At 47.7% G+C, this 23,645-nt stretch overlaps 1 long non-coding RNA gene across 1 annotated transcript in view; it reads left to right on the top strand.

Moving 5' to 3' along the window:
* The first annotated feature begins 77 nt into the window (after positions 1–77).
* The window catches only part of LOC117883850, a 53,622-nt gene continuing 30,054 nt past the window's right edge, over positions 78–23,645 (top strand). The window contains exons 1-3 of the long non-coding RNA XR_004647427.1: positions 78–4,559; positions 4,653–4,740; positions 15,752–15,836. This is a non-coding gene — a long non-coding RNA (uncharacterized LOC117883850). The remainder of the gene's footprint in view (positions 4,560–4,652; positions 4,741–15,751; positions 15,837–23,645) is intronic.

The raw sequence follows: 23,645 nt of genomic DNA, 5'->3' as shown, positions 1-23,645 counted from the left end.
ATTTGAGGACTTAAATAACTCAGACATAGGTTAGGGGTTTGTAACAGGACTGGGTGGGTGAGATTCTGTGGCCTGCGTTGTGCAGGAGGTCAGACTAGATGACATAATGATCCCTTCTGACCTTAAAGTCTATGAATCTATGAATTTGGCCCCCAGTAGGTTATATTGAGCATGACATTGCACAGTTGGAGTACAATCAATGACAGGATGGTGCATGGGGACCAGAGCTGGTGACTGGTGAATTGGCAAAGGCAGGTTGGGCAAAGAGAGCGAGTCTGGAAGAGGGGATGGGACACTTGGGTCCCAGGTATTAAAGACCCTTTCCTGTTTCAGGAAGAAATTCTCCCTGGGCCTGTGTGAGTGTATAGGCATCAGCGGAAGTTTCACCCATAGGAAGTCCAGATCACTTATAAAGCCTTTTTTCCTCAGCGGTAGCGTGGCAGTTCAGTCAAACTGTGTGCATGGTACGGCTGTGTTAACAGCATCCTGTTCTGTGGTAACCACGTGGGAGTGAGCTGTTATCTCAGATCTGCCATGATCTGTGCTCTGAGGCTGTATTCCTTCGCTCTTTTATGTGGTCGTTTCTACCTGTCCACGTGCTTGTGTGCTGAGCTTGCTCCTGGATGAAGCCGTCTGCAGATATCAGCAACTGGGTTTCAGATAAACAAAAAGCAGCTAAACAGAGAACAGCCACCTGGGAGCATCAATCCATCTAAGTCTGGGTGTTTATTTTTAGGGCCAGGCCGCTTGACCCTATCGTTGGCCTCTAATTCAACACAGGCAATCTCTAGACCTGTGACGCATTCACAGCCCCAAACTCATTAAGAGAACATGGCTGGGGTGCGTGGCTGGGATACTTACTGCCAGATGAGTGTTAAAGCAAAGCAGAGAGATGTGTTGCCATTGCTCATGACATGATGTCCTAGTCCTCTGACTCTTTGTTTACACCAAATGATTGATGTAGGTTTAATCATCTGCTTTGATGGACACCGCTGCAGGGAGTGATGGTTGCTTGCCGTGCCAGAGGCATGTGGGCTGTTCCCAAAGGACATTTATGCTTTTAGAAATATTCTAGTCTCTGGCTGAATCTTTCTTTCATCGCTCTTACTAAATAAGGACTTGCCATCCAGCACTCTGGATAGGCTGGTGAACATTTTGCGGGCTACAGTATTTAACCCTTTCACAGGCCTGTAAGTGATATTGGTAACTTACCTGTTGCTCAGCTCCTCAGATGCTACCACCATGCCTGGCCTCATGATCTTACCTTATTTCTTACCTTTATTCATTTTCCTTCCAGGGGCGTCTGCAGGCATGGATCTCTCCTTCCGTCTTCTCTGGCTCTCTCCAGCCCTCCTTACATGTTCTTGTGTCCTCCTGTTGCTGCCTCCCAGATGTTCTGCTATTGTCTGCCCTCCCCTCCTTTCTGCTAGATATGCTCCTGGCTCCAGTTCTTGATAAATACTCAGCCATTGCAGTAAACTTGTCACCTGCAAGTGAAAGGTTGAAACCTCGTGGCCAGACTAGAAATGGAGGGTCTGATTCTGATCCTGCCTGTGTAGTTACACCAGCAGGAGACCAGAATCAGGGCCTCGGAGTCTTTTTCAGCCCTCCGTTGCACTGGAGTGTTTGAGAGTGAACCGAAAAGGAAGGGTTAAAGGGAAGCGACCGTTTCCAAGCTTTTTTAAAAAAAATAAATCAAATCTGTCGTGGTCAAAGACACCCACGCAATGATTTTAGTTCAAAGACTCAAGCCTGAGGCCAGTTTATTGACATACATAGCAGTGCATTTCCCCACAAGTCTGACTTCATCACTTGTTAATTTTTTCAATCCCCAGCAAATTGCTGTGAAGTTGAAAGATGCTCAAGAATCTCATCTTGTTTAACGAGTAGTAATGGGGGTCTCTTGATGATTCCCAGCTCCTTAATTTCTGGAGGGCGGGGTAGCTAGAGTCGGTCAACCTTGCTTTTTAAAAATACATTTTGGATGTTTTCATCTATCTTCTGGGCAATTATTTTTTTACCCTGGTGAATGTAATGGGTGTTAAATATTTGTGGATATGAGAGGCCGGGAATGTAATGCAGACTTAGTGCTAAACATACCATAGACATCATGTGCCGTATGCATTTCCTCCTACTTCCCCCACACAGTCCACCGGGGTCTCCGCTAAGATCACCAGAGGCATGTTGCTTGATACAGACAGAGTAGAAATGGGTTGCTAGGCGGTTGCTGTTGCGACTGTTTTTGTTAGTGCAGTGTCATGTTCGATGGCAGTGGGCTGGTTTTGCAATTGGCAGGGAGCTCATGAAACAGTTGCAAACCCCACGTTGCTGATGTTCAGCAAGACTTGAATGGCAAACTACTCCACCCTCTCAGAGCCCAGTGGTATTTCCCCAGAGAGATGGGGAGAGGTTCTCCCCTCCACCACAGCCTCTGTGCCTCATTCCAGAGGCACAGCTGGCCCGGGGAGATTATCCTTGGTGCAGAGTCATCCCCACACTGCCTCTCCAATCCTCCCTCAAGCCCTGGGTTGGGGGAGGGGGATGCCAGGGGAGTCTCCATAGTGTGGCATGCTAAGGAGATTCTGTGCTGCTCCAAGTTATGGAGCAACTCTTGGAAGGCTGCTGCAAATGAGAGCAGCATGAGGCTCTCCAGTTTATGCTGGGGGTCTCATCAGCAGCCCAGAATCAGGAAGACACAAGGGTGGCATGGAGACCCCTTTGCCTCGCCACCCCCAGGCTATTTATTTGCTGCTGTGCCTGCTGGAGAAAGAATTCCTGTACCTCCCGCTCCATAAGTCTAGGATGTGGCTATGGTTAATTCCATTCTACTGCGTGAAAGCTCCTTGGAGTTGGAAAAGCCAAGTACCAGGATAACTGTCACAGTTGGGACTGAGGGGGATGTCTACACTAGGCGCAGGCGGCATGATTCCCATCTCACATAGACATGCTAGACCTCGAGCTTGTGTGCTAAAAACAGTAGTACAGTTGTGGTAGAATGGGGAGCGGTGGCACAGCCAGCCACGCTGAGTACTTATTCATGGGCTTCAGGCACCATTAGCCCGTGCTACAGCGGCTACACTACTCTTCTTAACACGCTAGCTCAAGGTGAGCATATCTGATGAGCTGGGAATCAGCCCCCTAGCTTGTAGTGTAGACATAGCCACAGGCCTGTGAGGTTCTAAGCACTGTCGGCACCGCTGGTACCAATGGGAGTTTAGGGTGTTCAGAACCTTACAGGGTAGAGCAATAAAGCTTGAAATTTGACCTTCCGTAGGACATTCATCTGGCAGGAAATGGCCTCCAGTTTCAAAATATCCGTTCATTGCTGCTGTTTTGCCTCTCCCCCTCTGCTGCTGGGAAATTGTGGTTAAAAAGCCAGAGATTCTATGGACAGCGCCAAGAATCTTGGGGTGACACAGTTGTGTTCCCAGAGCCGAGATGTGGACCCTCCTGCTTTGTGAGTGTGGATGTGGGTTTAAGCCACACACTTTGGACTGTTCTGATGATGCAAACGGGGGCCGTGGGGAGTACAACCAGGCATGTTAATTTCAGCTCCATTAGAAACCCAGGGAAGCCAGGCCTGGCAAATGGAAAAGGACTGATTGGTAGGGGAAGAAATCTTTTTGAGCACCTGTACTGATACTGTAACCGATAGAGGGGCTAAAACCTTGGCTGACTGCAATGCTTGAGACAGCTGTAAAGGCAGTACTAATTTCCTGGGGGATATTGGGTGCCTCCAAGCCACCCCATTCAAATGTCTGAGTAAAGTTGGCTTTGTCAGATGCACTCTGTGTCTAAAATAAGGTTTGTCCATGCTTGATCACCTGCCCAAAGCTGTGCTGCATTTCTAACTGGACTGAGCCTGTGAGTAGATACATGAACATACTGGGATTTTATAAGGAACAGTCTGACTGAAGAATTCCAAGATGTGTGTGACTGAGACCATACATGGTGCCAGTTTAGCGTCTCAGCTGATGTGTTCCATGCAACCGTTTTGTAAGTGCAATTGCACACGCCATGATGTACTGTGCACTGCTGCAGCGTAATGTACATAGTCTGATCCTGCAGTCCTTACCCATCTAGCGCTCCCATTTAAATCATTGGAAGGTCTAGATAAGGATGGCAGGGCTAGACCAACGTTTGTAAAGTTGTACAGGCATTTGCCTCACAGACTGTCTGTATAATTCCCGGCTATACTACAACCCGCTAAGGGCTTGATGTGTGTATTATGTCTGTATCTCAGTTGGCAGCTGCTTTAACCATTTAAGATTTACCCGGCTGCTTAGTTAGGGGGAGGAGGGCAGAGTAGCCATCTTGATAGCAAAGGACAAACGTGGGGTAGATCTGCCAACAAACATGAGACTGCGAGACACAAAGTTGTGTTCGTGCCCTTGAATTCCGAACTCCGTGGGGGTTCAGAATGAGCATCAGCAGGGGAGAGATGCCAGTACTGAAGGGGTGGGGAAGTATGTGTGGGGGGGATTCTTCTTGCTTAAGCAGAACCTTTGCCGCAGTTAGCAGAGACGTCTCGTGTCCTGTCGGTATCTCATGCTGCTGAGGTACAAGATAAAACCAGGGAGGGGGTTGTGTGCAGTGACTGGAAAGAGATCATGTGACTAGTTTAAAAGGCTTGTCCACATTATTTCCCCTAGGAAACTCTCTAGCCGAGGATAAAAATGAATGGAGAGTCCTGGTTGGATGAGGAGAGGGGAGGATCATGTGTATCTGAGAGACCAAAGGGTGAGTGGCACACTTTTAATTTAACCACAAAGAGCATTAAGTCAATGTGTAAATTAAGGATGCGGTTCCCATTATTGGGGCGTGAGGTTTGTCATCAGAACAGCTTGATGGGATTGGGCACAGTCAGAAAAGAGATTTCTTTGTGTGAGACCTTGCTGGGAGCCACAGCTAAATTGGTGTGTTTGTAATGAGATGCTGCAGTCTGATAGCAGATAACTGGAAGGGGAATGCAAGGTTCAGGACAGGATGTGGGCTGCAGATCCTCTCGCTTTTGGTCACCGTGCGAGCCAGGGCGGCAGGGATAGAAAACCAGTGCTAGGTGATGGCTGTGATGGTCCAGGCACAATAAACTTGCTGCTCTCAGTCCTGTTTCCCACGGAGAGCTATCCACAACTTGGCTTTCCCCTGAGCGTGGGTCTCTGAATGGGTACATCTCAAACATCTTCTTTCAGGGACACTTGGCTGCTTGAACAAGGCTCCGACCGTTCTAACCTGCGCTTTGCGTTCCTGCTCCCGAATGGGCTGCTGCAGCCCTCCCCATCCTGTCAGAGTGAGAAGCCTGAAGCTAGTTAAACTACCAAAGTAAATACAGCTCTGCCTTGAACTAAGGATGAAATGTTCAAGGGAGTTTTATTTGGGCAAACTGCTGTTACCAGATGTTACTAGTAATATAAGGCCTTAGAGGGCAATAAGAGCCTGCCAGAGACGGGTGGGGCCCTGTGCATGCATCTGCAAAGATAATGCTGGGCTTTGAAGCTGGTCTTCAGGGATGACAGGGTTAGGAGGGTCTCTTCCAGAACTGGCACCTGTGAAGCGCGGGGAAGATTCTGTTATCTCAGTGGGTAGGAGATTTGTGCACATAGCTGCCCTCTGCTCCCACTCCACCATGTCTGAACCAGACTGCCATTACCGCTGCAGTGTGCCGCTGGCTTGTCAATACAAGGACGTTATTAGAAATTGGAGGTCTAATTCTTCATTATACTAAGGCCCTCTTACAGTCTTCTGGCAGCATAGAGGAGCCTCGGAGTGAGTGGAAACTACCTCCTGTGCAGGGGGCAGTACCTGGCTGGCTGAAGGCTCCCTGCCCTCTGCCCCCAGGACAGGGGTGGCTCAGAGGGCACTGCACTAGGGCTAGTCTGTGTTTCCCAGGACCAGTGGGCAGCAGAGCATAAATTAAAGCCGCCATAAAGCTCCAAATATGGGAATGCAACGGTAGTTTACAGCTATGTTAACCCACCACCTTCCACCTCCCATCCCTGCAGGATGTAGCTGAGAATTGGGCCCTTGGTCGTCGTCGTAGGCGCTGAAGGCCCCCCCGATACCTACTTGGTGTTAGTTCCTTCCCGACAAGTACAAACTTCCCAAGTGCTCCATCAGCGTACCCTCTGGTACCTTAGGTGGGGTAGCCTCCTTTGTTACAATGCTTGTTACAGAGACCTGATGTCACACCAGCCCTATGGCCTCTGCTTAATCGTCTGCTCACACTGGATTTACCCTGGAAACTCTTCAAAGGGCTACGGGAAATTCCAGTTCTAACAGGACCCTTTGGTTAATTCTTTCTCTTTGTCTTTGCTTTTGCAGCAGGTTCCTTTCCTTATTCCATGATGTAGTAAATGTAAGGGGGACATGCATAGCAGCAGGATCATGCAAGTATCAAGACTGGTGTGTGATTTTTGCTGTTAGATCTGGTGCCCTGGCCTTAAAAAAGCCACAGGAGAGAGAATTTTCCACATGGAAAGCCATTCTGGTTGCGTGGGGAGAGAATTCCACTGAGGCTGCCATGAGGTTCTGGCAGAGTCGGGTCTCCTTTGAAAACATGGCATTTCCTATAGCAATGGAGTTGAATGTTTCCACCCTAAATAAAACCTACGTAGTTTAACACTCAGCCGCACTATGAAGGCCCGGCTCCCCAATGCCCAGAGAACACAGTTTCCCCCAAATGCAAAGGTACCGCTAAACTCGAAGGGGCATGGGAGCAGTGCTGTATGCCCAAGGTGATGACCTGCAGCTAAGGCCAATGAGTGTGCCAAAGACCCAGCAGGAGGGTGCCGACGCAGTTGGCAGAGGAGAAAGTGGCTTTGTGCAGTTGACAGTTCCTTTTCTACAGGATAAATCCTGTTTTCTGTTGCCTCAGTGTCACGATTCCTTTTCTTGTGAATAACAGTCCTGGTGGGGAGCAGTGAGTGGCGTGTGGGACAGGCTAGTGCTCTGAGGCTGTGGAAAGCTGCTGTAATACTTAGCAGAGAATGGCGCTCTTTCTGACGGCTTGTTTGAGCCATCCTGTCAGCCTGAGCAGAGAACCGCACCCCTGCTACAGAATTCTGCAGGATGGATCCAAAAAGCCTATAGAAAGGAGATTACTATTCAAATCTCTGGGTTTCGTAGAGTAATTTCTGTAGAACCCTGTTGGTTTCATCTCTGGGTAAGTCTAATAGAATTTCATGGGGGGGATATGTGACTGGATAGTCAAGAGTGATACTGCTCCCCTATCCAACTCTGATCCTATTCATTCCACTGTGTATAGGCTCTCACCAGCCATCTTCCTTGTTGATGCATATGGGGAGCTTTGCGTCTGACTGCAGGGAGCTGAACCCAGGCTTAGTTGGCAGAATGCGACAGCAATATTTCAGTGCTCTGCAGAAGCTGCTGGTGCAAACACAGCTGAGTACAGGCCCAGACATTCCTAATGTGGACATCTGGTTTGCCCAGCAGTAGGTCCCAAGGGGTACATGTACACTGCATCTGGGAACAAGCCTCCCACCCTGGGTTCACAGGCTTGTGCTAGTGTGTTAGAAACAGCCGTGTAGATGTTCCAGCTCCAGCTGGAACTCTGGCTTGGGAGACTGGGCTTCAGCGCCAGAGCTGGATCGTCAAAGCACTGTTTACACAGCTCTTTTTAGCGCACTAGCTTGAGTCTATGGACCCAGGCTGGGAAGCTCACTCCCAGGTGCAGTGTAGACACTCTTCCTGCCTCACTGATGATCACTGTGAAATCATCACAGCGCTGAGTCCTAAATGCCCCTTGTGCCCCATCATCCAGTGGTTGTAGTGCCCCTGGCCCGAGTCCTTGAGCTCAGTGGGAATTTGGAGAGCTTGGCACCTCGCAGGACAGAGCTATCTGAGAAGGACCAGGGGTTAGCTGTGAAAGCACAGGACCAGGGACTTAGAAGGGCTTGTTTGTACTCCCAGCTCTGCTGTTCCCCTTGCTGTACGCCCTTGAGCAAGGCACTCAACCGTGTGGTGCTGTTTCCCCATCTGTAAAAGGGGGCGAGATACTGCCTGCCTCATGGTGGGGTTGTAGGGTGTGATTCATTAATTTGTAGAGCTCTTTGCCTGGGAGGTGAGAGAGCAGAGTAGGGTTTATATTATTCCCTTCTTTATGTTGGTGCAAGCGATAGTGAAACATGGTTGGTCTTATGTAAAGTGCAGCAACACCTCTCAGTTCAGACTTCCTTTACCAAAGAGCGAACTTGGAAGGCTGTTCACATGAGAGTCTAACATACTGGCTCTCGGATGCAGAAGGGCCTGCCCCACAAAGAGCTCAAGTGCTTGTACTGTCCCCAGAGAAGAGTCAGACTGGGAAATGTGTGTGGGTCAGAGTTTTATTTAGCACTCCACATCTGGGATGGCTTCCAAGCTGTTGGATGTTTAAGCAGCACAGATGTTTAAGCAGCACAGATGAGTTTCCAAGCTCCATCTTGGTAACCGGTCCCTCTCCCAACCTTTGGGAAAGGCAGGGAAATGCTGCATAGCTCTGCCTTTTCCCCAGTGCTGCAGGGAGAGGCAGAGGGACTAAGCCGGCTATGGACATTACTGATCACTTTAAGGGGCCATTGCTTTTTGTCTTTAATATTTCCATATTTGATCACAGATCCTTGTCACTAAAATGATCAGATCTAGGCAGGATCCTGGTGCCAAAACATGTCGGCATCTAATGTCTTTTCACCCCAAGTCAGATTGGAATGCTTGACAGACGAGAAAAAGGCGCAGTTCAGTGACTTGACTTGTCTTTTTACTTGCCAAGCAGATGAATAAGGCACAGCCTCGGAGAGCTGCTCTTTGCAGCAAAGACGCTCCAGTGTCAGTGTTTATTTCCCCGGGTGGCAGGAATTCAAAATGGAGGGAAGAAAATGAGATTGGAAAAGAGTCTTGTTTTGTTTGGACCCCGGACAGTTCTCTGTGGAAAAACGGGAGGGGCTCTGGGGATAGAGAAGAGCCAATAAAACCAATGTGTCAAAAGCAGGCCAGCAGCCAACAGAGTGTTCAACAGGGAGTGGAGCAGGGCTGGGGTTGTGGGTTTGCAAAGTATAAAAGACAGGAGGCTGGGGAGGAGGAAAATCAAGAGAGCTGTTAAAACCAGGGTTACAGCTCGATGGATAAATACGTTTACACCGCGCTGCAGTAACGCTTAGTGAGGATGTTACCTATGCCACCTGCAGAGCTTCTGTCCATGTAGGTACTTCACCTCCCTGAGAGGTGGTAGCTATGTTAATGGGAGATGCCCTCCTGTAGACATAGCTCTGTCTACCCTGAGGGTTAGGTTGGTATAACTGTTGTTCAGGAGTGTGGATTTTCCACACCCCTGAGGATTGTAGTTTTACCGACATAAGTTTGTAGTGTAGACCAGGCCTTAGAGGAGCAAGAGGGAATATCAAGAAAGCATATGGAATCTTGAATAGCATCAAGGCTTGTGCTTTTTAAGAGCAGGGAGCCAAGGGCAGATGATAAGGAAATAGCATAGACATTAAATAATTAATTTGACCTGGGTTGGAGTTTGCCAAAACATACTGCACAAAAGCTGAGGAATTGGTGCTGGGATCACAGGGGCAGCCAGCCGTTGAAATGTGATTGCTTTAGCAGAGATGGCTGGGGCTTCCGGACTTTGGAAGTGAAGAGCAGTTCTGCAAAAAAGCAATTTACTCTGCCAGCAGTCGAGGGCGTTTCTCACCCACATTGGAATCAGAAGGTTCCCTCTGACAGCCCAGCTTCTCCAGCCCGACCTGCAATAGGCTCAGTGTTTGTGGCACTGGTCTGCTGGTGTAGGAATTGCTGTGAGGTCCCAGGCCAATTCTGAAACTTCTCTGCAAGTTCCAAGTCCAAGCAGGGGATGGGCTTCAAGGGCGGAGTCTGTTGTTTAACCCAGCACCTTTGATAGGAATGAAAATGGCACAGAAAAATATTAAAAGAAAAAATCAAGCCAGCTTCTAGTGAGCGATGTGCTCCTCAGGCGCTTTGTTAAAAGTAGTATATTTTAAGGTGGTTCAGCACGGTGGTTGGTTAGAATAAGGGTACCGGAGAGCTGGAGTTGATTGTATGCTGTGCCACTGACCTCCTGCATAACCTTGGTTATGTCACACAACCTTTGTCTGGTCTGTTTTTCTTTGGGGTAGGCTGATCTCTAGTGTAAACCACAAACATTTGTAGCCTAGAACAAATGTTTTGGAAGTGTCCTGACTAACTTTTACAAAGGCTTTAGCTCCCTTGAGTTAATTAGCAATCAGTTAACTCAAAGGGTGTAGGCATCTCCTGTGCCTCCCACAATGGGACCTTAATCTTGATAATACATAATACAAATACATCACAGATCCAGGTTTGTGTTCCCCATAGATATCCCAGATTACAGTTTCCTACATAAACATTAAAGACTGGTTTAATTAATCCTAGACCAGTGTGTCTTGCTTTGTCATTAACATAATTCTCTTTGTTCTCATTTGAGATTCACCATCTTTATATGTATTTTTGCCTTGTGCGGAGACACACACCGGGTAACAGAGTGTTCGGATCCCACGGTAACAAGCATGTCAGAAATGCCTGACCAGAGACAGTGGAACTTTGTAAAGAGTGAAATTCATGCCTGTGCAAAAGGCAAACACAATTTAGGCCTGAGAATCACTCAACAAGGGCCTAGGTCAGGGGTAGGCAACCTATGGCACGGATGCCGAAGGCGGCACTCGAGCTGATTTTCAGTGGCACTCACACTGCCCAGGTCCTGGCCACCGGTCCGGGGGGCTCTGCATTTTAATTTAATGTTTAATGAAGCTTCTTAAACATTTAAAAAACCTTATTTACTTTACATACAACAACAGTTTAGTTATATATTATAGACTTATAGCAAGAGACCTTCTAAAAATGTTAAAATGTGTTACTGGCACGTGAAACCTTAAATGAGCGTGAATAAATGAAGACTCGGCACACCACTTCTGAAAGGTTGCCGACCCCTGGCCTAGGTCATACACAAGCCTTGGTTTAGCTTCTGTGCAGGAGTGAATTTCACCTGGACTCCAAAGCCATTCACTCCCTCACCCAAAATAACTTCACTGTAAGCAGAGGGGTATCGGATCTAGGGTTGCAATTAGTATATTGCGATGCACTGACAAATGAAGACTTTTGTTCTACTTCAAGTACTCCTGTTCTTTTTGCGGATACAGACTAACACGGCTGCTACTCTGAAACTCACCTTCTCCATGTGCTCTCCAAATGAGTCCCCTTGTATATAAAAATACTCATGTCCTGGAAATGTTCAGATTATGTAACCATAAGCTGCAGGCTGTTATTGCAATGGGCGTGGGAGAGTCAAAACTGTATTTATAAGTGGGTGTGGACATTTCTCCAGCCATGGCCTTACAGGCTGGGTGTGTTTTTCCTGACTGAAACCGAGCCAGCGTTAGCAGCCAAACATTAAACCAAACACATCCATAGTAGGTGGCTGCAGAGTCCACGATCAGGTTTTTCTTGCAGGGACTTAGGTATTGCTGCAAGTCCTAGTTTTATAGAGATTGTAGCCAGTCCCTGGCTCAGAATGCTGAAGCTGAAATCATATTGGAGTCAGACCTCAGTCTCTCCTCTTCTCCATAAGACTCGTCTATCTCTTCTTGCATCCTTTTTTTTGTATTCTCCCAACTTGCATCAAGTTGTAATAGCCATCACCATCGCATGTAGCTGGACAAAGAATACATTATACAGTGTGCCAATATCATCCCTGGTGTAACTCCACTGATACCTTCAGATCAGAGTATCGATCTCTCCTCGGTATTCATTTTACATTGTCTGCACATTTAGGCTCTCCCTCTGCTGTAGAAACTAGGGTCATAATGGCCTAGGTTGTTACACAGTAAAACACCTTGCAGCATTGATGAGATGGAACCCAGCCATGTTGCTGATCCATACTGCAGCCTTGCACTTAGCAGGGATACATCATGGATTAGACATGTATCTTCGCATACAGTTTAGGCCTCTCATATTGCACCACCTTACCATTGCTGACCATGTTGAACTGCGTTCCCCCCAGCACAGCAGTTTCTAGTGTAGACATGACTTCAGTATCTGAGAGAGTGAATTTATATGAAGATGATGCTGAGCTTCAGTCCTCAGCAAGTGTGAATATGAATTCAAGCAGCTTCCAAATGGTGTCCCAGTTTCTATTTATTACATAGGTGGTTTTTTTTCTCTTGGGGAAGGGCCATTAAGTTTGCCTACAATTCTGAACTTTCAGAAAGTTTGCCTTTTTTTATATACAGGGTTTTAGTTCAGCTTGTAGCAATACAGCCCAGCTGCAAAGTTTGCCTCTGAGCTGGGATGTTCATCTCTAATTTTGTCTCAGTTGTAGATGCTGAAAGTGTTGGCTTCTTTCTACAAGAGACATTTAAAGACTTAAGACTTCTGGAAGGACAGGGACTGGGAGAGAATTTCCAGCATAGAGCAGTTTCCAAATGTAATTTCTCTCTTGATCCAGTTTGATTAAAATAGTGTCGATTGTTTGATGATGTTATCCTCTGCCTGGAGGAACAAATGGACATTCACTTGTTTTTTAAACACTGAGTGTCACAGTTGTAGCCAACTGCACCTTTATTTCCCCTCAGAGGTCCAGCAAAGGGCCCAGTATTGGAAGATAGGATTCTAGGCTAGATGAAGCATTGGTCTGACAAAGTATGGCCTTAATTATGTCCTTAAGAGCATCACCCACTGTAGGCTTCCGGTTTCCCAGCCATTGGGTGGAGGCCTGTGTCTCTCTCCCTTCTGACCAGGATATTTCCAGGTTGAACAAGTCCCTGCCGTCACTGTGTAATTCCCAGCAAAAGACAATCTGCCTAAGCGGGCCTGCTTCTCCTAGGGTGACCAGATGTCCCGATTTTATAGGGACAGTCCTGATATTTGGGGCTTTGTCTTATATAGGTGCCAATTACCCCCCATCCCCATTTTTCACCTTTGCTATCTGGTCACCCTAGCTTCTCCTCTCCCCTCAGAGAGGGTACACAGGATAATTGCCCCAGTTATAAGTTACCACACAGTTCTTTCCAAGCAAGTCTATTTAATTCTTAAGATAAAAGTACTACAGAGAAAACATATTAGAAACAATAAAAGAACCTACATGCATGCGAATAAGCTTAGTAGAGATCATCCCTCTCCAACAAGGGCTCTGGCAGGAGCAGCCCTTCAAAACATCCCTCTTCCCCCACAGGGATTTCCCGTGTTTTCAAGTTCATCACACTTTTTGCTCAAAATGAGAACCCAGTCTTAAGGGGCCTTCATAGGCCAAAGTCTTTCCAACACTTCCCTAAGGATTGGGGCCCTCTGTCGACCAGAGGACCTGGCTATATAAGAACAAAAGCCCTGCGTCAATTCCCCACCAGGTTCTTTATCCCAGCATCCTTTCTTTGTCTGCTAGCCTCTAGAGAATCCAGTTTGAACCTTTGAAGAGATGTTGAATAGGTAATCAGCCAGACAATGGGCCCACTCCCCAGGGTGAAGCTTCAAAGAGCTGATCAGTGGAGGAAGTTCATTAGCATAACCCTCCTCCTCCCAGCGAAGTAGCATACAGTCTCACCATAACGCATGAACAATTGCATTTTTAATACAATGGACCCCAAAATACTTCAGCTTAATTCAATGAGGTTTGTCTAGGATATTGCTGGGAAATTGCCATCTGTCAACACTGAACTTCAAGGATTTCTTGCAGGAGTTTCTTTTGACAAAGCTGGAATCAGTCTCTATCATTACAATGCTGACTGCTTGATGCTGCCCAGGACCTCGTTTGGTGACTTTGCAGCTTTATTTCTCTCTCTGAATAAGCAGAGCCCTAGAAAAGGGGGAAACCCAGAGAGTTTTGGATTCCGGGCAGCCTTTCTGACACAAAATAAATCTCAAGGTACTGGTGCAGGAGCAGCAGTTCGACTGCATTGTGCTGAGGTCAGAGCTGGAAGCATTGTCCTTCTAAGCCTTTTTTAGAAGTATCCACAAAGATTAACCCTCAGGCTGAAATTTTTTCTTGCGTGGTCTAAACCCAAAGAAAATATTTTCCCCAGGAAGATCAGCAACAGTCAGTTTGGGGTGGGGGAGGGAGTATGGAGAGGAAAACGGGGGCTTCATTCATACTTTAAACAAATATTTGGCTGCTTTTTTGCACCCAGGACACTTCTGATTTCAGTGGAAAATGAAGAGACTCTGCACCTCCCATAACTCAAGAACCAGGGTCTTCGCACAACACAAGAACCAGGGTCTTCACACAACACAAGAACCAGGGGTTACCCAGTGAAATTACTGGGCAGCAGGTTTTAAATAAACACCAGGAAATACTTCTTCACACAATGCACAATCAACCTGTGGAACTTGTTGCCGGGGATGTTATGAGGGCCAGAACTGTAACTGGGTTCAAAAAAGAATTAAGTTCACAGAGGATAGATCCATCTATGGCTATTAGCCAAGATGGTCAGGGACATAACCCCATGCTATGGGTGTCACTAACAGGGCCGGCTCTAACTTTTTTGTCGCCCCAAGCAAAAAAAAAGAGCACCGTCGCGCCATAACACCCCCCCCCAGTGCTACCCCGCCCCACCAAAACACCCCCTTCCCAGCGCTGCGCTGCAAAACCTCCCCGCCGAGCACCATGCCGCCGAACTCCCCCACCGCACCACCGAAACCCCCCCGTTGAGCGCCGTGCCACCGAACCCCTCCCCGTTGAGTGCCGCACCGCCGAACCCCCCAGCCGAGCGCCACGCCGCGAAAACAAAAACAACACCTCCCCCAGGGCCGCCCGACCGAAACAAAAACAGCAACAACAAAAAAACCCCTCAAATGGCCACCCCACCGAACCAAAAAAAAAACGAAAAACACCTGAGCACCCCCCGCCCCCTCCCAAGATTGGCCGCCCCTTACAAGGTGCCGCCCCAAGCACATGCTTGGTCAGCTGGTGCCTGGAGCCAGCCCTCGTCACTAAACCTCTGACTGCCAGAAGTTGGTACTGGCCAAGGGGATGGATCACTCGAAATTGTTCTGTTCTGTTCTGTTCATTCTCTCTGAAGCATCTGGAACTGACCGCTGTTGGGAGACAGGATACTGGGTTAGATGGACCATTTGTCTGACCAAGTGTGGCCATTCTTATGTTCTTAAACATGTCTCAGGGATTAAAACATGGCTAGTAAAATCTGTATCGTGGGTTCAGTGCTCCTAGCTCGAGGTGACCTTAGGCCAGTGGTTCTCAAACTTTTGTACTGGTGACCCCTTTCACATAGAAAGCCTCTGAGTGTGACCCCCCCCTTATAAATTAAAAACACTTGTTTACATATTTAACAGCATTATAAATGCGGGAGGCAAAGCGGGGCTTGGGGTGGAGGCTGACAGCTCGCGACCCCCCATGTAAGAACCTTGTGACCCCCTGAGGGGTCCCGACCCCCAGTTTGAGAACCCCTGCCATAGGCAAATCAGCTCCTTGTAGGGCCAGGCTTGTAGTTTTGGTTGATGGTCATTCACTCCTGTTGTTTTAAATGCAAGAAACTTTCAATGCAAACGGTTGGTGTGGAACTTTCACACACACTGGTTATGGTTCCCATGGTAACTGTAACTGCTACACTGCACCTAACTTTTATTCCTTACTATATATAACTTTAGAGAACACCAGGCAAGGGGCCTGAATAGAGTTGCGGTGGCTAACTTTGACTTTCCTGAGTTTTCCGTGTGTAACCTTTCATCCATAAAGTCACAGTGAGGTGATTGGTTTTAATTATTTTTTTTTCAGAAGCACAAAGAATAAAAAAGAATGAACCTTCACTTTACCCTGGGCTAAGAATTGAGAACACGTCAGCACATGTGGGTTTTACTAGGTGAGTCTGCAAAGTTCAGTCCTGGGATGAGAGCCCCCTAGCAACTTTAACTCAGGTTTCAGAGTAGCAGCCGTGTTAGTCTGTATCCGCAAAAAGAACAGGAATACTTGTGGCACCTTAGAGACTAACAAATTTATTAATAAATTATTTATTAAATTTATAAGCTTTCAGTTAACTTTAACTCAGTCATCTGTAACTGTTGCTTTAAGAGAGACAGATAAGGAGGCAGTCTTCCTAACAGTAACATAGTTTCCTTATCACTATGAAGCAAGGTCTTATCAGGAACTCAGCTTGGAAAGATGTTGCAAGTAACTCCTCTGAAATATACACAGACATACATTGTCTGTTATCCTCTGCTCTCCTTCGGCTGGCACTATGGAAAATGTTAGCAATCAATGAGTTAACTGGCAGCCTGTTGACTTTTAAAGGTTCTGTTCCGCTGAATAACATTTCTCATCCTCATCCTCGTCTGGGAGATGTTCCCTGTAAATAGAGAGAATTCTTGTAACATGCTAAGTGAAAAAATGAAGTGAGAGGAAATTTGAGTCATCTTCCTGTGCTGTTTAACTGGCAGTTTATGACTAATAAACCCCACATTGGTGTTCGTGTATTGGAATCACACTCATCTACCCTTTTCTGAGCATACCAAGCATTACGAAGGTGGCTGTCTTTCAGGATATATGATTAAGGAAGTAGGAGCCTGGGGTTCTGTTCCTAGCGCTGCCATTGGCTCATGCTCCGATCTTCAGCAAAGTCACTTAACCTCTTGTTGCTTCCGTTTCCTCAGCTGTAAAAACAGTTGGAGATCTAAAATGAAAATGCCTCATTGCAAGGTGAACTCCGATAAGAAGTTGACAGGTCTCTTGAAACACCAATGAGCACAATCTCTCCAGGATAAAAGAGGCAGAAAGACTGGATTAGATTAATGCCATGTACCCATAGGGTAACCAGATGTCCCGATTTTATAGGGACAGTCCCGATTTTGGGGTCTTTTTCTTATACAGGCTCCTATTAACCCCCACCCCCATCCCTATTTTTCACACTTGCTGTCTGGTCACCCTATGTACCCTGCTACCACTTAATATGATGTTGGAGCTGGTAAAGTAGGGGGTGAGGGTGGGGATGGGGTCTGTGTTGGAGAGAGAAGTAGGAGAAAAGTTAGATGAAGATGTGGTAAATTCACAGTAGCCCTAATGGTGTCAAGAGGGAGAATAGAAGGGGGATTATTTAAAACTCAGGGGCATGAAATAATTTCATGGCAGCTCTTCGTGGGCAGTGTTCCCCTCCTGTGTCTCATTTGCCCAGTTAAAATAATATTATATCATGACTTCAGGGGGAAGTTTTGGCTGAGCAAGGACAGCAGCATCCAGTCCAATGATACTGTGCACTTTCAAAGTGCTGTGCAAACCCAAATTGTGAAAATGTCCCAAGTCTCTCTCTTTTCCTTTAAAACGCCTGTGTTAACATGCAGAGCTGGCTGGCCACTTCCCAGCAATATACTCTAGGAAGACACCCAATATCTATTGCTTCACCAGGCACAAATGCACACCCCTCTGCTCTTGAAAACTCACCTGAGTTGTGGTCCAGGCCCTTCAGAGACAGAATGACAGAAGCAGCAGCACTGAGGGAGGAAACTGTAGTTCAAGCAGGAATCATTTAGGGAAAGTTCTATGTCCTGTGTTATGCAGGAGATCAAACAGGATGATCACAGCGGTCCTTTTCTGGCCTCTGAACCTATGAGCATTCTATGTACCACCATCCATCACAGCATCTCCTCGTGGCAAACAAGCTAGACCCAAAGCGCTGAACCGGGCAGAGTTACTGCAGGAAACGTGCCCAGAGGAAAGTTCTGCATCTTTGCTCTCCACCACTGTCAATGATGTGGACCACCAGAGGGCAGAATTGTCTCAGAAACCAAGCAAGCCAGAGCCGCCCCCATCCCCCTTACCATTTCCTCTAGTCTGCCTGGCTGCTGTCACTTTCCTGTGCCTGTCTGATTGTTCTCTGCTGAGCTCCCTGTTCTGTCTGAGCTGTGTCTTTGGCCTTTGTGTGTTTCACTGAGTTGATGTTTAGCCGTAAGCAAGATGGTGGGCTGAGGACATTGTCAGGTTTGCAATGTGTAATGCATCTCAGTCCCCTAGGCAGGTGCTTGTACCTCTTAGTGTGCGTGCGTGCGTTTAGGGTCTTCTCATAGGGTTGCCAACTTTGGTTGGACAAATTCCTGGAGAGTTCATCACATGACATAATCTTTAATTCCTGGAGACTCCTGGCCAGTCCTGGAGGATTGGCAACTTTATCTTCTCAGCATCCATCTTCTTGGTATCTGATTCACTTTCTCTGAATATTCAAGCAAGGGAGTTTACAAGCACACCAGATTTCAGCGAGTGGCACATAGGTTTGCAATGCCGGTCAAATTTGGCCTGGCTGCCCCTCCGTCCAGCTAGAGGAGTGCCCGGGCCAAATGGTATGGGAACCCGGTGCATGGGAAGTCTGTTCCTGTTCGTCAAGAACTTGACACCTGATGATACCAGCTCATGCACTGTGTGGGTAAGAGAGAGGGGAGACTCCATGGTCAAGGTAGACCTGGGATGCCTATGGAGTGGAATCAGTGGGGACTGGAAGGGGGTCCCTGCTGGGAGGGTGGGGACTGGAATTTGCCCCATCCAAGAAATATCTGAATTGGCATCACTGCTTCCTGTGTTGTGAGTTTTTGTGCCTCAATCCCTGAGCTTTGCAGGACTCCACCAAAACATAAAAGAAGAAGTAAAAGAATGCAGCTGTGCCCAATGCCAAGTGTGTCCTTTATAGGATCTGCCCTTGCCAACTCAAGAGGCTTCTTTGTTTCAGGGCCAGTTAGAAATCCAGCACTGCCAACTCCTTCACCTCAGTGCCCTTCTTGGTTCCCCTTGTGACAAAGAACCAACTCCTGTGCGTTGTCCTGTTACCTGGTACATGCATCCGTTGTTCTCTGCTTGGGAATGAGAGGGCTGGTACCTGCCCGTGAAGAAGCAGGAAGCCTATTGTCCTGATCTATATGCGGGATGAGGGTTATCAGATTCCACTGATCCCTGTGAAGCCAAAGATTCTTCCCCAGGGGTGACTCAGAGCTAGATTACACCCAGGCACAGTGGATGTTATTAATCATTTGGATTAGAATGTGGAGAGGTACGTTTCTCTGGAGAGAGGTGCTCTGGCAAGGGTTCTATTAATATAAAAATGTCCAGCAATGGACAAAGCCCCTACACCAGTGCTTGAATTTTGTATGGATAGGTGGTGGGGGGAGGGGAGCTGAAGCCCTTGTAGGAGGTTGCAGGGATTCTCCCTCCTAACAGTTGTTTGTGACAATATGGGTGACGTTGTGCACATCATTCGAAAAGCAAAAAAATTGAGCTTTTCAAAGCCACCAAGAGAACCTGGGCACTAATTATATTGGAAATTGGGTCTCCAAAGCCCATCCCAAAAGTACAGATCTCTCTTCATCTCTGCCAGAGTTTCATCCAAGACAGCCAATAAGGTTTCAGTAATGGGCAGGGGTGCGTCTCCCACTCCAAACACCACAGTGAATTGGGTGGTGCCGTTGGTCTTCCGAAAACGCTCCTGCTATACAGAACTACTTTTCCTGTGTCTGCATTGCAGATCTTTCCAGGGGAAGATGGCTTTGCCTGCCCTGCAGCTACACGGCCCTGTGTGTGGTTAGTGCAGTGCGAAGTGCCCACTGGCATAGATCTAGCGCTCACAGGAAAATTACCACTCATTTCCTCTTCGTGGGCAGTGTTGTTTGTAGTGCAGTCGGTACACCTGCTGGCTCAACGCCAAGAGATGTGGAGTAACCAAACCTCTGTGTCTGTCTCTGGTTTCTAGGGGGGGAGCTGCTCTCTCTGGCTTCACAAGGTTTGGGTTCAGAACAAGAACCAGGCTGGGTTGGGGCGGGGAGATATTCAAAATGATTCTTGACTTTCACCTTCCTGTGTGGTTAATTGACTGTGCAGCCGAGACAATCCAGGAGCTGGGGAGAGCAGGGGTGAGAACTCCCTCCCCATACATGTGTTGGGGTGGGAGTTCCAGGCAATGCTGTATTGGCCAACGGGCTTCTTGTGAAATTATTCACTTCCTCCCCCCAGCTCTAAGGGACATTGACTTTGTTTTCTTTTAATTTAACTTCCCTGATAGCAGCCTGGCCTAAAGGAATGAGTGCAGGGCCTGAGCTTTGGTCCTGGTTCTGCCCCGACTCACTCAGCCACATGGCTTTTCTGAGCCTCAGTATGCCCACCTGTGAAATGGATAGCACTACCCCCTGGAATCCTCTCAGGTAGGGTTGAATGGCTTCCAGTCACGCAGCATGGATTGGGGAGTAAGCGATTCCAGAATCTCCTGCATCCCTGACAGACCTGTGAGGATACTTTGCCCCTAATTTCATCCTATTCTCAAGTCTACTGTCCTTGAGGATACGTATGTGAGCTGCCATCCTTCCAGCCCAACCCCCCTCCCCACTTGCCCCTTGCACTACTGTCACTTGTTATTACAGCTGACCAGCAGCAGGGCAGCCCCGTGGCCCACAGTTACCTCCATGGATACTACCAGGAGGGTAGCGGTATTCTGGTGAATAGAATAGGTGGCAGTGGGAGTCAGGAGACCTGGCCATTGTCCTCACTGCCACTGACCTTGGGCAAGGTCACCTACCTTGCTTGTGCCTCAGTTTCCCCATCTGTAAAATGGAGATAAAGTGCTCTGAGACGTCCAATAAAGGGGCTCTATAAATGCAAAGAATCATTATTACGTGAACACGCTTGGGGAACGTGGCACGTTCAGGGTTAAAGAAAACAGCCTGCAGGATGAAATTTCCATTGGTTTGTTCCAGTTCTCTCCAGCCAGGCTATGAGGGGAAATGCTTTATGCGATGTTTTATGGCCAAGGGAGGGAGCGCTTTTGTCAGGGAAGGGAAGCCAGAAATGATTGAGGATGTATTAAAAGCTGAAACTGCCAGATCCACCAATCACACCAAGGAGCTGATTCCAGTGGAAAAAGAAAACAGCAAACGCAGGGAGGGGAAAAACAATGGCAAAGAGCTGAGATGGGGGTGCTTCACTTCTTTCAATTTGGGTAACAGGGCTACCCCTTCCCCAGCAGCAGCTATGGACTCCATACCCGGCAAAGGCAGCCTGTGTTAAGCCAGCCCATGCACCCTCAGCACTTTCTTTTCCCTAAAGATCAGGCCCCACTGACTTCAAAATGGGCAATATTTCCATTGACTTCAATGGGGCCAGGATTTGCCCCAGGAGTGCAAGATGTGAAAGGTTAGAGGATAGAGGGAATTATTTAGGGTGCTCCAAATGAGACCATAGTGACAGAGTGCTATGCACATACCCAGGGAGGACTAGCGGATAGCTACTCCGCGGGGTTTTATGCAGCCTGTTGCAGAAGCCATGTGGAGTTCCTGATTGAGCGCCCGGGGCTGTTGGTCAGTTTCAGAACTTCCAGCCAGATTTGGGTTAACATAGTGTATAAGGAAAGCTGAACGGTCACAGTGAATTACTGTCCCCTCCATGCTAGGGCCTTGGGGTTACTCTATGTTACTGCCAACCATAGTATAAGGAACATGGATTCATTTTGCTAAGGAAACTTGAATGAAGGTTATAGTCTTTTCTTCCACATAATCAGTGAAATTAAAACTAGAGCCCTGACATCTGTCTTCCTTGATGTAGGCCTAAAGCATCCGAGTTGCAGGGTAGCTGCTAACCTTTGGATCACTGCAGTGAAAATGGGACTTACAGGAGATCAATGACATTCCAAGTGCATAAATCACACAGTCTCCAAAATGTCCTCGTAACACAAAATCAAAACACTCTCTGCATTGGCAGAATTACGGACGCCCCTGGGCCATGTGCACACACCGAAGATGCACTTAAATCAACACAAAACCATTGTGGGGGGACACAAAGCTGGGTTTAAAATCGATTCTCTTGGGTGAGCTTGTGCCTGTAAATTTGCCAGCAGAACTAAGTGAAACAGCTGGGAGCTAGGTTTAAATCAAATTCAAAATGTCCACACTGGAGTTTGCACTGGTTTAACTAAACATGTTTCAAATTGCACCTTTTAGTTACACCTCATCAGACCCACCACCACCGCCCTCCTAACTCAAACAAAACAACACATCACCATGCCCATGACCCCCAGGGGTACACAAATTCCACCACCACTACCAAGCCATCTGGCCATCACTTCTATGATTTTCAGCCCCGTCCCCAGCATAATGCAACCACCCTGTCACATTCCCACTAAACCCAAGATGCGGTAGCATCAATGCACCTTTTGACTCATCTCAGACAGGCACATGGAGTAAGACTTGAACACTAATGGCCTGATCTAAGGCCTACTGAAATCAATGAGAGTCTTTCCACTGACTTCAGTGGGCTTAGGATTACGCCCTTCCTGAGCGTCACACCATCACTACTAAATCATTGTCATCCCACATCCACTTCCACCGCCACCAACTGCTTATCCTAGGGATGAATCAATCCTTTTGAGTGTACATGTGTGAACGACAGTGTCACATGGACGTGCGGCTGCCTCTATATTATTATTGTATGGTCATAGACCAGAACTCCATTGTGTTAGGTGCTGTACAAAAGGATTGTCACTGTCCCAAAGAGCTTGTGTGTATATAATTGGGTGGGGCAGGCTGATTTTTGTGGTTGTGTACGTTATGTCTCTCATGTCTGTGTGTGTAGCTCTAAGGCTTTGTCTACACTAGCACTTTTGTCGGTAAAACTTTTGTCGGCCAGGGATGTGAAAAAACCACACCCCCGACGGACATAAGTTTCACCGACAAAAGAGCTGGCGTGGACAGCGCTACGTCGGCAGGGGAGGTTCTCCTGCCAACATAGCTAACACCGCTCGTTGGGGGTGGTTTAATTATACCAGCAGGAGAGCTCTCTCCCAGCGGCAAAGAGCAACTCCAAAGCAGTTTAGCTGTGCCGCAGTAAGGTTTGTAGGGCAGACATAGCTTCAATCTGTGCTTGTGCTTGTGCTTGATGGAGTGAATGCCTGTGAGTTTGACGGGCGAAGATGTCTTAGGCTGTGTCTACACTACGCACAGACGTGCCACTAAAAGGTGTGCAGTGTAGCCGCTCTTTGTGAGCGGGAGATAGCTCTCCCACTGACAAAAAAATGCCACCCCCAACAAGCAGATTTTCATCGGTCTCCGATACTGGCTGCTTGTACGAAGACCATGGTCAAGACTTCCTCCAATACCTCTGGGGTGGGGGAGAGGGAATCACTGCACAACAGATTCCTCACCCCTGGACTGCCAGAAACGGACTGCAGTGCTCCATGAAAAAATGAGGTGATGTTGCCAGATCTGTTTGTCCCCGCTGTGTTTCCAACCTCGAATAACCTCCATGAGTTACAATCATTCAGGAAAGAAAGCTTGTCTTGCACAGAACTGCTGCACTACTGTCCTCTCATGCTCATCACATGGATTCAATGTAGCCAGCCTCTGCCATGATCCCAAATTCCATAGCCCGGGGATGCAGCCGTGAGAGCACAACATACAGAGATAGACGCGAGGGGAATGCAATCAGGGATCTATAGCAGGCATGGAGGTAGTCAAAGGTAGCAGAAAGCAGCACTTTGCTGTCTGGCCCCCATCTTGTACCTGCAGTTCATGGTCCAGTGTTGTGTCTGCAGTCGGTACCAACAGTTTAGGTCAACGTAACTCATTCACAGGAGCAATTAAGTACTAAGGCAGGTAGGAAAGGGGCGGTTTGGAAGGGGCAGAAGCCTGAGGGATGTGCCCTGCCCTCTGATGGG

Source organism: Trachemys scripta, chromosome 10, assembly GCF_013100865.1.
Source record: "Trachemys scripta elegans isolate TJP31775 chromosome 10, CAS_Tse_1.0, whole genome shotgun sequence".
In the NCBI taxonomy this organism is placed as follows: domain Eukaryota; kingdom Metazoa; phylum Chordata; order Testudines; family Emydidae; genus Trachemys; species Trachemys scripta.
This window is presented reverse-complemented; position numbering and strand designations above follow the sequence as displayed.